Source organism: Saimiri boliviensis, chromosome 3 (assembly GCF_048565385.1).
Source record: "Saimiri boliviensis isolate mSaiBol1 chromosome 3, mSaiBol1.pri, whole genome shotgun sequence".
NCBI classification, from domain to species: domain Eukaryota; kingdom Metazoa; phylum Chordata; class Mammalia; order Primates; family Cebidae; genus Saimiri; species Saimiri boliviensis.
Window position 1 is genome coordinate 117,221,774 of NC_133451.1, and position 14,317 is coordinate 117,236,090.

Below are 14,317 nucleotides of genomic sequence, written 5' to 3' on the forward strand. Positions count from 1 at the left end.
CTCAGTTCCCTCTACCGTTCCTGCATTCCAGACGTGCCATCCAGCCTGCAACGTGCTTTCACACCGTGTTCACCTGCAGACCGTGCTCTCTCCATCTAAAGCCCCTGCCTTCACCGTGTGCACACTGCAGCTGCCAGGAGGATCAGTCACAGGCTATGCTCTGTGCTTTCCCTCTGCATCGGCATTTGGGATGCTGTTGGGTTATAAGCTTCCCCTCCCTCATCCCAAAGACGGAACAGTCACCAAGAGCAGCAAGTCTGACTAGTCACCACTGAACACACACAGCCTGGAGAATCAGAGGTGCACAGTGTGTGCCTTTCACATGAACTCATGTATACACCAAGAATGACGGTAATGGCGGCTCACCCTACACGATTAGAATACATAATCCATGCAACCCTCGTGCAACCCTTTGGGATCACAGTATCATCTTCATCCTTTTTTTTTTTTTTTTTTTTTCCCGGAATAAACTTTTAATTCTTACAACTTCCACAGAAAATAAATAACTTTTGCTCAATATCAAACTCTATAAAATCACTAAAATTGGCCCAATATCCTGTGTTGTGTTAACTTGCATGATTTTTTCCTGGTAATGGCATTTTTACCAGTCAAATCCCGTATCACTTTTTTAATCAAAGAAAAAGAGATTATTAGTTGCTTGGAAAAATTAATGGGTGACAAGTAGAAAAAAGCAGGTGGAGGCAGTTTCAGCGTTTAACCTAAGTGTACTTAGCAAGCATACTGAATGGCTTTGTAAAAATTCTCATTTTAAAAAACATGGATCTTTCTTTGCAGAGTGACTTAAAAGACATCATCATAGTCTTTTATTAATTAACATGTTCTTATCGGAAAAAAGGCTCTTGTAAAGCTAGTATATCTTCTTAATTAAGCTATGCACAACCAGCAGTTCGTATCTTGAATTAGGCTACATGTGAGGCTCTGATTTACCCCACTTCTACACCGGCTACCAGTGTTTCCAGCAAGGATATAAAATTCTAGATGTCTAGACATTTCTTCCCTGATATCAGAAACAAAGCAAAACAGGTCTTCTCCACTGCCATTTGGTTAAAAGCATCACTATCTACACACAGGCCTGATCCACCAAGAAGCCTGAGTCTTTTAACACCACAAATCGAACACTGCAAATGGTAGGGTGAGTATCAGAGTCCTGCTGAGGTCGCTGAGACATTTCACAGGAACTGTAGTGGTATCTAGGCTCTCTCTCCCCGAAGGGTGGCAGAAGCAGGGGCCCGTCCCTTAAACCACACACACGCGTGGCTTCTCAAGACTCCGGAGTTTACTCAGAGACGAGTACCTGGAGCACAGGAGTTTGGAAGAGAGTCTTTCTATAAACTCTCAGGAACAGCAGCAGTAGCGGTGGACATGTACGAGACCTTCTTTATGTCAGATGCAGTGCTCTGATCGATGTACAACACACGTGTCTTTAATACTTGGGACTATGGTGACACTCATTTAGATGTGGGAACTGGGGCACAGGGATTTTGTCCTTTGGCTCACTTCACTGCAATCAGGTTTCTAAACCAGAACTCCCACCCAACAATGTGTGAGCCCAAAGTCCATGCTTCAAGGTGTGGTGGCTCATAACTATAATTCCAGCACTTTGGGAGGCTGGGGCAGGCAGATCACTTAAGGCCAGGAGTTCAAGACCAGCCTGGTCAACATGGTGAAACCCCGTCTCTACTAAAAATACAACAATTAGCTGGGCCTGGTGCTGCACACCTGTAACCCCGGCTGCCCAGGAGGCTGAGGCGGGAGAATTGCTTGATCCTCGGAGGCGGAGGTTGTAGTGAGCTGAGCTTGCGCCACTGCACTCCAGCATGGGCGACAGAGCAAGAGTCCATCTCAAAGCAAAAAACGGAAAGGTCCATGCTTCTAACCATTAGCAATCATCGTATAACATATTCCCCTTAATGAAAAAGACTGAATCCAAGAAATCTCACCTATGTCGGACTTTCTAAGTCATAGAGAGTTACAGTAATAATTTTAAATGTGTCTTTGACTTTCAGGCCCAGCACATAAAGCAGGAGAATGAGTCGGTGCCATTCCTGGGCGTCTGCTGGGAACTTTCCTGACTGTCCTTCTGGCTCTCAGGAGTGGAGCTCAATTCATTCCAGTGTCCCAGAGGTCACACTCTCCCCTTTGTGAGCTGGGCTGTCCTCAGTCCCTGGGGCCATCTCTTTGCTGCTCCCCGGGATCTTGCTCCTGGCGTACCCTGCTTCCCTTGCAGCTTTCTTCTCCAGTGCTGGTACCTTCCCCAGGGCTCTGCATGGGCTTAGCTCTTGGACATCACAACACATTTCTTAATTTCTCTCCCACTCCCCTCTTTTCTTTCTGCTCTCTTAGCTGGGCCCCCTCCATCCTTTTATTTCCTAGTTGTGCCTGCTGCTTCCACACCCTTAAAAACATGCTCTAGTTTCTCCTTAGATGTATTGAGGTATAATTGACAAAGCCGTAGACATTTAAGGTGTACCACAGGCTGCTTGGATATATGTATATACTATGAAATGATCACTGCAATCAAGTTAGTGAATGCCTCCATTACTTCTTCTGCTTATCTCTTTTTGTGTATGGTAAGAACATTCAGGATCTGCCCTAGCAAACTACAAGTGTACAAGGCAGTTTTGTTAATTATAGTCACCATGCTGCATGAGATCCCCAGAAGTCATCCCTCCTATAACTCAAAGTCTGTGCCTGTTGACCTCATTTTCCTCCCCCAACCAACTCCTGGCAACCACCATTCATTCGACTCTGTTTCTACAAGTTCAGCATTTAGACTCCACATTTAAATGGGATCATACAGTATTTGTCTTTCTCTGACTGGTTTCTCTCAGCATAATGTCTTCATATGTGTTGCAAATGGCAGAGTGCTCTTTTGTAGGGCTGAATACTATCCCGTTGTGTGTGTGTATATACACCACATTTTCCTCATCCATTCATTCATGGACAGATCCTGAGGTTGTTTCTGTATTTATTCACTGCCTTTGTATGTATACCCAGAAGTGGGGTTGCTAGATTGTATGGTAGTTCTAGTTTTAATTTTTTGGAGGAAAACAGCACAGTTTTTTTATAATGTTTGTACCAATTTACATTCCCATCAACAGCTTGCAAGGGTTCCCTTTTCTCCACATCCTCACCAACACTTGTTATCTTTTGACTTTTTAGTGATAGCCATCCTAACAGGTATGAGATGGTTTCTCATTGTAGTTTTGACTTGCACTGATGATTCGTGTGTTGAGCACCTTTTCATATGCCTGTTTGTCATCTGTATGTCTTCTTTGGAAAACTATTCTGGCCCTTTGCTCATTTTTTAACTGATTTCCCTCTCTCTCTCTCTCTCTCTCTCTCTCTCTCTCTCTCTCTCTCTCTCTGTGTGTGTGTGTGTGTGTAAGTTATGCTCTTAGGTGTAAACATAGTTCTTAATCTTTCCATGTGCTTTAATCTCAGCACTTTAGCAGCCTCTCAGAGTCAGCCACTCACTCATAACAGGTGAAATGCAATGAGCATTTCCCTGAAGCTCAGCTTCTTCCTTCCTCATGGGATACTGTGATGATAGTGCATATCTCCCAGGGTTGCTGAGCCAGACTCCACAATTTCCATGAAAGCACTGAGGGGATGACAAATAAATGTGAGTTGTATAAACCAATTCTCGATGCTACAAAGCTTGCTTTTCCAAACTATTGGCAAAATCCCATCTCATCCAAGCCCTAACTAAAATATCATTTTCTCAAATTCTTATTTCCTGATCCTCTAAGAAACTTCCCTTCTCTGAGCAATTTATTCTCCTATTCTGGAACTCCATCGCTTGAGATGATGAAAGAGTTTCTTTATTGTATAAATTGCTTCTGCACATGTCTTTTTGAAAAAATAAACAAATGCATTGATATCTCTCTTACAGCACTCTATCACTTTCTATCTTTAAATAATAGTTAAGTAGCATTCCTGTCTTCCTACACGAAACTGTAAGCTCTTTCAGTGACTTCCTGGCTTATTTCTTCATCTTTTCCTCCATTCTAAACACACTCCTACAGGTCCTGGATGGATGTGTAATAAATAAATAAGTAAATTATGTGAAAATGCAAGTATCAGTTTTTAATATATGGTTACAACTTCGACATCCACAGCTGGATCTGGTCAGTCGTTAAGTTGTACCCAGAACTTAGGACTTTCTCCGCTTTCCTTATCAAGGCCATCTTTTCAATACCAAACAAATTAGAAAGGACACAATCAGCTAACTTACATGAACATACTAACAGATGGGACAGCAGTCTCCAAGGTCTGGAAGAGGAGAGCAGAGAATTCACTGTTGCCTGCCCAAGCCTATCTACCGGGAAGGGCAACTCCAGATACTGTGGGCCCCTGGGCGGTTAGGAACTCATGGTACCGATCTGTTTGTTGGGCAGATACAGTTGGATGATAGCCTTAAAATCATTTGTCACCTGTCACGATGCTTGCCAGATGAAATTCGGATTTTATTTCCCAAGAGAATGCACCGACAAATTAATAATCTGACCTTTGAAGGGGTGCTATTGCTCGGTGTCAGTCAACAACAGGCCATTCTGTTTTGTTGGGTAGATAAAATACCTTTCACTCTCTGAGGGGTTAGCTAGAGTGCATGCAGATTTCTCCAGTGCTTTGCTTTTGGTTGGAAAAGAAAACATTTGAATTTCAAAGCAACACTTTTCCTAATTCCTATTGAAGCCAAAAGCTCTAGTGGTTGAGTGATCCCGTTGGTAACAGATACTAAGAGGGCCAGAGTCCTTTTGGGTCCTGTCCTTAAGCTCCTGTTCTCTCCTTCTCTCAGGCCCTACCTGTACCACGCAAATCCAGCACCTCTTCTCACAAGCTGGGCTAAAAGCAGAATGCAATACCTTGACTGAGGAGCCTGGGAATGAGGCAATTTACAAGTGGAACATGCCCCAGGAAATATAATTTTATGATCATAATATTTTCATTCTTGACAGTTGCAAAATTAAATACCAGAGCCAAAAAAAGTGAAGCACAATTCTGAGGGCATGTTTTCCTAATTCCATCCTCAAAGGAAGCACAGGCCTAGGGTTCAAAATCATCATGATGATGCAATATTATGCCACATAATAATACACAGATCCAATCATTTTACCAGATAACTGTCAACAGAAAGCACTGACAGGACATTTGGGACTTTGGATCAACAGGAAGGTGGTTTTTCAAGCTAAGCTATATTATTTAACGCTTTGTCATTTGCTTTTATAACCTGAGGGTGATGGTAATTCTGCTCTTCTGCCAATAAATCTAAAAATTAATTTAGAATGTAGTCAAAATACTTGGCCCACTTTAGAAGGAAGATTTTTTTAATTAAAAAAGTCATATTAGTCATTATATAAATGGGTTATATTAGTCCTGTAAAATTAAATCTACGGTGAAAAGGAAGTCAGTGAGTGATATAATCAGATTTCAGAACACATATCATATAAAAAGTTATGTTTCTAAATAAAGTGAGTGTGAAAGAATTCAGGATATATTATCAGTCATCTGAGTTATTGACCTAATAAAGCCCTTTTCCCCAAAGAGATACGGTTTCGCTGATGAAGAAGATAAATATGCCTTCTCATATTTTTATTATTTTCTTAACTGTCAAATATAACTCATACGTAGTTAAGTTGTTCAGAAGGTTAAGTTCTGAGGAAAAATTCTACAAGTGGTTTAAATGAGCCAAGTCAGTTTTGGTTGTGTCATGATTTCCTTCGTGGAAAAAGTCTCAATGACTTAAAAAGGGTTACTTGGACATTTAGCTTAGTGTTTTACCCAAAAAGCACATTAACCAAAAACAAACAAAAAACCCATAACAAAACAAACATTTAAAGATATGTGGACCAGATTAATTTTCTCATGTTGAAAGTTCCATGGACTCACATACCGTCTGCATCGCTTTCACCAGGTCCCTTTCCTTGGGTGTGAATTTTACTTGCTACAATAAACCACTTGGCCTAATTATTCATCCATCCTTCATTCACTCTTGGTAATGGACATGGCAAAATGATGGGTAAAAACCAGCAAACATGACTTCTCTCTCATGGAGGTCACTTTCACATGTAAAGATTGGACATGTCAAAAAACTTCATTAACATGATATAAACATAAAACAATATGTAAAGTGGTATCAGAGCATCTAAAACAAAACAATTAAATGTGATGTTTGTTAACTCCCTCTTTGGGAAATAATTTAAGACTGCAGAAAATATTTCTAAGAAATTCCAAAGTAAATACCTTTAAAAGTCCCTACTTTTAAATATTTGGTGTTATACTCGTAGAGTTTGTGATTTTCCAGATTTTTCATTAAAAGTTAGTACATATTAAACTCTTGGGATAGTAGCTAGTATAGAATAAAATCTATATAAATTATTATTATCAATATCTTTTGGAGTGAACAAATTCAATTTTTAAAAAATAATCTTTTCTGTAGTTGTTTGAATACTAGTTAACAGGTGTCTATTGTTTCCTTGAGTTAAATCAGCAGCAGATATTTTGATTGACTGTGTGATGGCTTGCAGCTTCCAAGGTTTAACTTGAAAAGATCTTCCCAGACTGTCTTAAACTCTCTGTTCAACTAGATTCTAAAGTCTTAAAATAAAGATCTTAAATTTTATAACTCTGGATTTAAACTTTTCTTTCTTATGTTTATTTTAAGAAGGAAAATTTTAAGTCTAGGTTGATTATATTTCTCGATGATGTGACTATACCAAGAGGCTTTTTAAAAAGTTGAGATTAGAAATCAGTTTTTCTTATCTTGATGTGTTGCATTTGAGCTTTATCTACGTTTCTGGTAATATTTCTGTATTATGTCATTGTTAAAGTATAGTGCTTCTCACCAGGAAGACAATATTTTATTTTTTTAAAATAATAGCCTTTAAAAAAAAAACATTTTATGTGTTTTTTCTTCTCCTTTGTTTTATGATTTAAAAACAATCAGAAAAATGGCTGAATTGTCACTTTACCTGTAAATTCAAAGAGCCCTTTCTAATCATGTGTTAGTATCAGCATAATCCAGGGGAAGATCTGATTGCTGTAAGTCATTCATTCATTCAGCAAATACTGACTGAATATGCAGTATGTTGACCTGTTTGCAGACGGCCTGCCTGTTTCAGCTGTTATTCTAAAGTGAGTTTTCCCTGCAACTTCTGTTCTGCAGAAGCAAACTGTTCCTTTTTCCATCCTCTTGCCATTCGTCACTCTCCTGACCTCCCTTTGCCCAAACTGGCGCAAGCCTGGTGCTCTAGGCACATCAAACAACACCAGTCTATTCCCACCGCAGCAGAGCAACTCAGTGGTTGTATAATTTTCATCTTAACTACTAGTAATGCTATGCTATAAAAATTTTGAAACCTAGATTTTGAGAGACTGAGCAAGTTAAAATACACAGTACTTACTCTAGTGCAAGAATACATCTGCCAGATTAAATGTACTTGTTCTGGAAAGTGCTCAAACCCTTCACCAGATGACACAGTTAGCACAAGAACAGCTGAGGTTATTGTTATCTAATCTCCTTTCCCTTGTTAACTTTAGCACAGAGAACTGAAATAATTAGGTGTGAAGGCATCTTGATAATTTACCAAAAAGGCTCACTTTTTAACAGCCAAGTGTTGCTTTCTGAAACTTTTGCTGTTTAGCAGTATAAAGTGTAGGCAAACTGTATGAAGTATAAAGACCTAGTATTAAAAAGACCCAATGAAGCAGAAGTCGCTGACTCCTGTCAGTAGGTGGAAGAGGATTTTCCGTGCCGCTGAGGGCTTAATGAAACATGTTTCCACCAACCAGGCTGTTCCCTCTATTGTGTCACCTCTTCAGAGGACTCAGTGCCTCCGAGAAACTGGTTGTCCACAGCTAGAAGTAGGTACAGGGACTTTAGTTCAGAGGAGACTAGAATGAACGTTTATACTAATGAATTGTCTCCACATAGCCAAAGTCTCATTTGAGTATTTTTTGTGTGTGTGCATTTAAAAACCTTGCCATTCTTCACGGGATCTTCACAAGTGTCACAGCTTTTGGCTAAAAGCCTATTTTTGCTATAGTTCATTGGACTCCTTGCGGCTGGTCCTTGCAGCTGCATTCGTCTCTGAGGGATGCCGAATTGCATAGAACATCAGAGGATTTGGAACCTGACGAGTTTATGTTACCCCTGTCCTCAAATTCAACTCTTCCAGAAAAAAAGTACTAGGACAAGGAACCTGAAAAGAACTATTCCTAATAATGGATTCGATGAACTCTCCCATTCAAAGCAGAGGATATAATTCATGATAGGAGAGTATTTTTGATTTGCAATTTACCCACTGGGAAAACATCTCAGAGGGAAGACAGAAAAACTGAATTTCTGATTGCATTAAGTCAAAAATTTAATAAGCAGGCAACAGATAAATGAACAGAAAAAAATATTACTGATGAAGCTTTCAAATAATATTCTTTATTAAAAATAAATTTCCCTAAATTATAATGTAAAGAAAAATTAGAAAATATAATGAGAACATTACCAGGGCATTTTCTTTTCTTTCTTTCTTTTTTGTTTCTTTGAGGTGGGAAAAAGTAAGACCCTTGATTGGATTCAGGAAAGTGAAAGCTTTCTACATTTTTAGCTCAAATAACGCTTCTCTAAGGTAGAGAATTAATGCTGACCCTATACATACCTCACCTGTGTAGGGAAGAGAAAACCACAGTTTTTTTTTTTTTTTGGCCCAAATTCGTATTTGGCAAGCTAGTATATTTCAATTTTGAAGACCAGGGTGGAGTATAGCATGGTATAGTTCCATATGGATATGTCACACTGAAAGACACCAAAATAAAAACCCATCTTTGCTGGTTCCCTGTCATTTATCCAACACATATCATCTTAATTGAACTTAAGCCGAAATGACAGTTCTTATCTGCCAATATTTAGGACTCAATAGTTACAGAAGTGTTTCCTTTTAACTAAATCCACATCTTAAGTTTTTCAGAAATAATACAGATGAACACATTTTGAAAACATGTTTACCTGTATTATTTCCACTTGACAGTGGCAGTTTAGGATTTAATAGGCATATCCGTAATTAAATTATTAGTTCAAGGAACATTTAGGAAATTACCTAATACAATTGTATATTACAACCCTTCTTTATAAAAGTGCAACTCATTTCATGGCACTATCAATGCAGTTAGACATAACTTAGACCTTTAAAAATACTATAAAATAGAAATCCCATTTGACCCAGCAATCCCATTACTGGGTATATATCCAAAGGATTATAAATCATTCTACTACAAGGACACGTGCACACGAATGTTCATTGCAGCACTGTTTACAATAGCAAAGACCTGGAACCAACCCAAATGCCCAGCGATGATAGACTGGATAGGGAAAATGTGGTACATATACACCATGGAATATTATGCAGCCATCAAAAACGATGAGTTCACGTCCTTTGTAGGGACATGGATGAACCTGGAAACCATCATTCTCAGCAAACTGACACAAGAACAGAAAATCAAACACCGTATATTCTCGCTCATAGGCGGGTGTTGAACAATGAGAACACATGGACACAGGGAGGGGAGCACTACACACTGGGGTCCGTTGGGGGGAAATGGGGGAGGGGCGGGGAGGTGGGAAGAGGTAGCATGGGGAGAAATGACAGATACAGGTGAGGGGACGGAAGGCAGCAAAGCACACTGCCATGTGTGTACCTATGCAACAATCTTGCATGTTCATCACATGTACCCCAAAACCTAAAATGCAATAAAAAAAAATTAAAAAAAAAAACTATAAGTTTCTTAAAATGGAAAATGCTAGAAACAGTACAGGCATATTATAAAATCATGTTTTCCAAAATCTAATTACTATATACAACTTAAAATAATTGATTAAACATGATTAGTCTTTAAGATGAATAGAACCAATTCCAACTTTAGCTATTTTTTAATGATAGCATAGTACATTAAAATCAGCTGGAAGATAGCCAAAATGAAGCTTTAAAGGACAGTATGATGATTAAGAATTGCTCTTTATCTTACTTTTACTAGAAAGCTCGATGCTGGAACGAATGCAATAATGTCTAGAAATATGAATTTTAATAATTTTCTAAATATTTCACGTTCTAATTCCAAATATCAGGATATTTTAAACTTTGTCATCGGTTCTACTTTATGTACAAAAATTCATACAGTATTAATTAGAACTTTTGCTTTCAACACAGATACCTTAAAGACAAAAAATTATATATTTATAATTTCTTAATAAAATTATGGGCACGTTCTTATTTTTGGTTATGGCAATTTTTTCATAAAAAGGCTGTTGAAATCAGGCTTATTTAAAAAATAATAATAGTGTTATCTAATATAGAACAGATGGTAGGAATTCTTTATAACCAAAACTATATGTACATCAAGAGTGATACTAAAGGAATATTCTCTTCCTCATCCAGGTATTCAAATTGTGCGGTGACATAACAGTGTAACATAACTAGTGATTTCCAGTCACCTTTTGAGTTTATTTAGGAACATTAAAAGAAATGCCGCTATCGTGGACTTCGTTTCAATTATTTAATCTCTTTCCAGTTCACGACCTTTACTTTCTCCTGGTTTCAGTACAAAAAAACTTCGTAAGTGTCTTACGTTATAATCAGCTGCTAATAATCATCAATTCAACATTATTTTAAATAGTCTGATTCTATAACAAATTTTTAATGGGGATATTTTCTGTAAATTTTATAAAAGCTATAGATAGAAAAATACTATTATCTATATGCTAAAACATTCAAGTTGTTTTGTTTAAAATATATATTGTACAATTTTCCCTCCAGGAATTTTGATCTATGATAGGACAGTTGTAACTTTTATGAAATTGGAATCCTGAAGCCATATTTTCAAATCAGAAATGAAAGCCTCACTGTTGTTTTTCCAATGTTTTGAGTTTCTTTGATAAAAGGCAGTATTAAGACTTCTATTTCTAGGTCAAGTCTATATTTACAGTAACTAATAGGAAAATATTGAAGTCTGAGGTTACCAGTACAATGTCTGAATGCCAAATTCTGGACACCGGACAAAATACTTTAGAATCAGAGGCCAGCAAAGTCTGGAAGGTGGCGAACAGAGACAGATGCAATATGGTGCAGTAGATGAAAGTCCAAAGTAAGATTCAGATGTAGCCAAAGAGGGTAGGGGATAGTTTGGGGGGATGTCTGAGCTGCATTTGAAGAGCATATGAAAGCAGCTGCCATTGCAGGGGAGATTTAAAGAAATGACTCGTCAGGGGGCATTGCATTTGCCAAAAAAAAAAAAAAAAAAAAAAAAAAGTCTGATATAATGTGTTTTAGAAATTCCAAAACATTTGATATTGCCCGCAGAAGAGTTGGAGAGTGCCAGACAATAGGGGCCTAAAAATAGCCGCAAGCGAGAGTGCAGAGTCTTGAAAGAGAGATTATGTCTCTGAATCTGGTTCACAAAATTGTTGAAATATTAACTATGTAGATGTGCTGTGCAGAACTGAACTTAAAACGTTCATCTTTTTATAGCATGTCCTCTTAAAAGGTTACTAATACGGGAAAGAAATCGCACAGGTATAAAGTATGTGTCATTCTTCCCATGGGCTAAGGGTCTTGTCTCACCTGGTGCCACCATCAAGGGAGCAAGCACAGCAGTCAGGTGTGTCCTGGGTATTTCTACTCCTCATTCTTCTAAACGCTCCCCCAAGAAAAACTAATAGGAGATCATGTGCTTGCTGTAGGTCTTTGCATTGTGTCAATTCTAAGAAATCCTTTGGCAGTGTAAAGCTTTGAAGGAAATGAAATTGGACAGCGACTTTCTCTACCTTTCATTCAGTTCATATAGAATCACTTACTTAGCTGGTATTTTTACTCATAGAATTGGACTCAGGACTAGGTCTGTTCATTTAGTTCCTTTGAATGTTAAAACGTAATGACGCACAAGGCTGTCACCTCACCATTTATCCCCTACGACTCTCATAGGCATATCCTCATCATTAAACGTTTGAACGTGGTTCGCTACACTGAGATTCTTAGCCTGTATCTTTATATCTTGACTATTTTGACATTTAGAACAAAAGTTTTGAAAACTGTTCTCCTGCTGCTTTCGAATTCTCTTATCTTAGGGCATATTAACGTTGCTACATCTGTGAAACAGGTGGTTCCTGCTCATATCTACCAGTGCAAATTATGCTTAAAGTTCTAAGGAGACTCCCATGTCATCCAGATTTTGGAGAAAAAAGGTAGCGAATAAAAACCTATGTCTTAGAAGTAGATCTCAGTTACTATTTTTTAAAAAAAAATTCGTGGTAGATTTCATCTTTAGTAGATAGGGGTTTTATTCAAAGTTTTTGACCGACCATTTTTAAATTAAATATTTTCAATAGTATTATAAATGATCTGACATTTTTGGTCACAAAACAGCAAAACAACAGAAGAACCGACTTGGGTAAGCAAGGGAGAAATGTTGCTGAAACAGAATCTAATCCTTACTTGGTCATTTCTTTACTAGGGATTTTGATTAGACTAACCAATTTCAATCCACAGTAACAGCTTTGTTCCTAAGAGACTACAAATCAAGGAAATACTAACTACAAGGCAATCCCTCCTGTAATTCAGGGTCTGTGCTGTTATTACCAAGCAACTGACAGCAAACATTTGCTGCATGTATGAGCGCACATTTGCATGAGGTGTGTGGCGTTTTTGGTTTCACTCTCTATCTCTGAAACCTATCTGCTGGTGAGAAAAATTGTGCAAGAAAAGAAGTTTTACTGCCACATACCTCAGCTGTCCTAGACCTCAATGCAGAGACTCCGCTTCCTTTCTTTCCCTGGATTCTGGCCGGGGGAGCACAATGTGAGTGTTGTGCTCTGGGCTAGCAAGGCATGCAGATACTCAGAAAGGAGGTGTGAACAGCTCCCAATACCTACACTGTTTGCTTTACAACTACCCCAACTAGATCAACAGGACACCAAGACACTCAGTCCAGATAAAGTACAGAATCCACTGGCTATCACGACCTACACAGAGAACAGAATTCTCAAGTGTATACATAGGTGTGTTAAGAGTTAAATAAATCATTTACGAGGCTTAAAAAGAAATGCTTCACAATTTATGTGCCACTGCTTTTCCATGGAGTTCTCTGAATTTAAGTCAAAGTGCAGGTCACAAAAGAATCCATTGTTCGCAAGCGAGAAATGTTGCTGGCTGTGAAATTGGTTCAGAACAAGCCATCGTAGTCTGTTAAAACAGCAGATATTTATTTTAAACCCCAAAGCGTAACAATAGCGTTTTTTTTTTTTAATCTTCCAGTTGCTAGAACCAAAATTCACGGAAACAACTCTATGCCTGAGATATTATTTTCTAGAAATGTGTGTGTGTGGATGTGTCTGTGTCTGTCTGTTTGGTCAATTCAAATCACACAATCAATGTAAATCTTTCATGCTGAGTTTTGCCCCAGTTATTTTTATGCTGTGCTTTCAGAAAGGTCAAAAAAAGCTTACCTCTGTGAGTGTCGTGGGAAGCCCCTTCTCCGCCTCAGCCTCAGCCTGCAGGGTATGCCCTGGGAGCCCACAGTCTGGTAACAGGAAGCAGGTGAACTGGAGAGCGCCCGCCTGCGTTCCAGCTCAGCGCCCGTCCGAGCACACACCTGCCTTTTCAGACCTGCCGCTCACATGCCACAGCCACGCACAGGACCAGCCTTAGCAGAGGGCAACACCCTCCGTTTGGATCCCTCGGTTTCAGGGTGAGCAGCTAGAGAGCTGCTGAGATAATATTGCAGGGAAAGCTTGCCTTCCCAAGACAAAAACCTCTGCTGCTGCCTGATAGCAGCATTATCACTCTGCATTCCACATTCTCCAATCAGCTAATTGGAACAGCAGTCAACAGCCTGTCCAAATGGCAGCTCGCAGGCCTCCAAGGCTCTGATCATTGTGTATTCATATGCCCATTGCTTGTCTTCCCTGAAGAGATGTATGAAAGAGGCTTCTTCCAGGGGGAAGCTCAGCAGAATATGCCACACTGTTTTCCATAAGTAAAATGGCTGGTCCTCCCAGCACGGCTGCAGACAGCTGATTGGGTTCCACTGGCTTTTTGTAGCCATAGCAACAACCAACAGACAGACTTAGCAAGCATGGCTGATCATGTGCAGCACACCCACACAGCTTGTTAATTTCTTTTCATCAAACTCATCATTTTTTTTTTTTGAGGAGGGTAGCTTCTGTTATCTTTCTACACATTTCACGGATAGAACAAGTGCTCTGATTTTTCTGCTCTCCTGAAGAACTCTTTTTTTAATCTAAGCCAGG

The 14,317-nt window shown here is 38.9% G+C and overlaps 1 protein-coding gene across 8 annotated transcripts in view; it reads right to left on the bottom strand.

The window, feature by feature from the left end:
- The window catches only part of SORBS2 (sorbin and SH3 domain containing 2), a 234,529-nt gene extending 220,457 nt beyond the window's left edge, over positions 1-14,072 (bottom strand). For 3 of the 8 annotated variants that reach the window (XM_074396728.1, XM_074396727.1, XM_074396725.1), the window contains exon 1: positions 13,514-14,070. The gene's annotated coding sequence lies outside the window, so the exon portion shown is untranslated. Of the gene's footprint in view, positions 1-13,513 lie in introns of all 8 variants that reach the window. The other 5 variants (XM_074396724.1, XM_074396726.1, XM_039468098.2 and 2 more) reach the window with 5 other exon arrangements.
- Between the last annotated feature and the right edge of the window lie 245 nt (positions 14,073-14,317).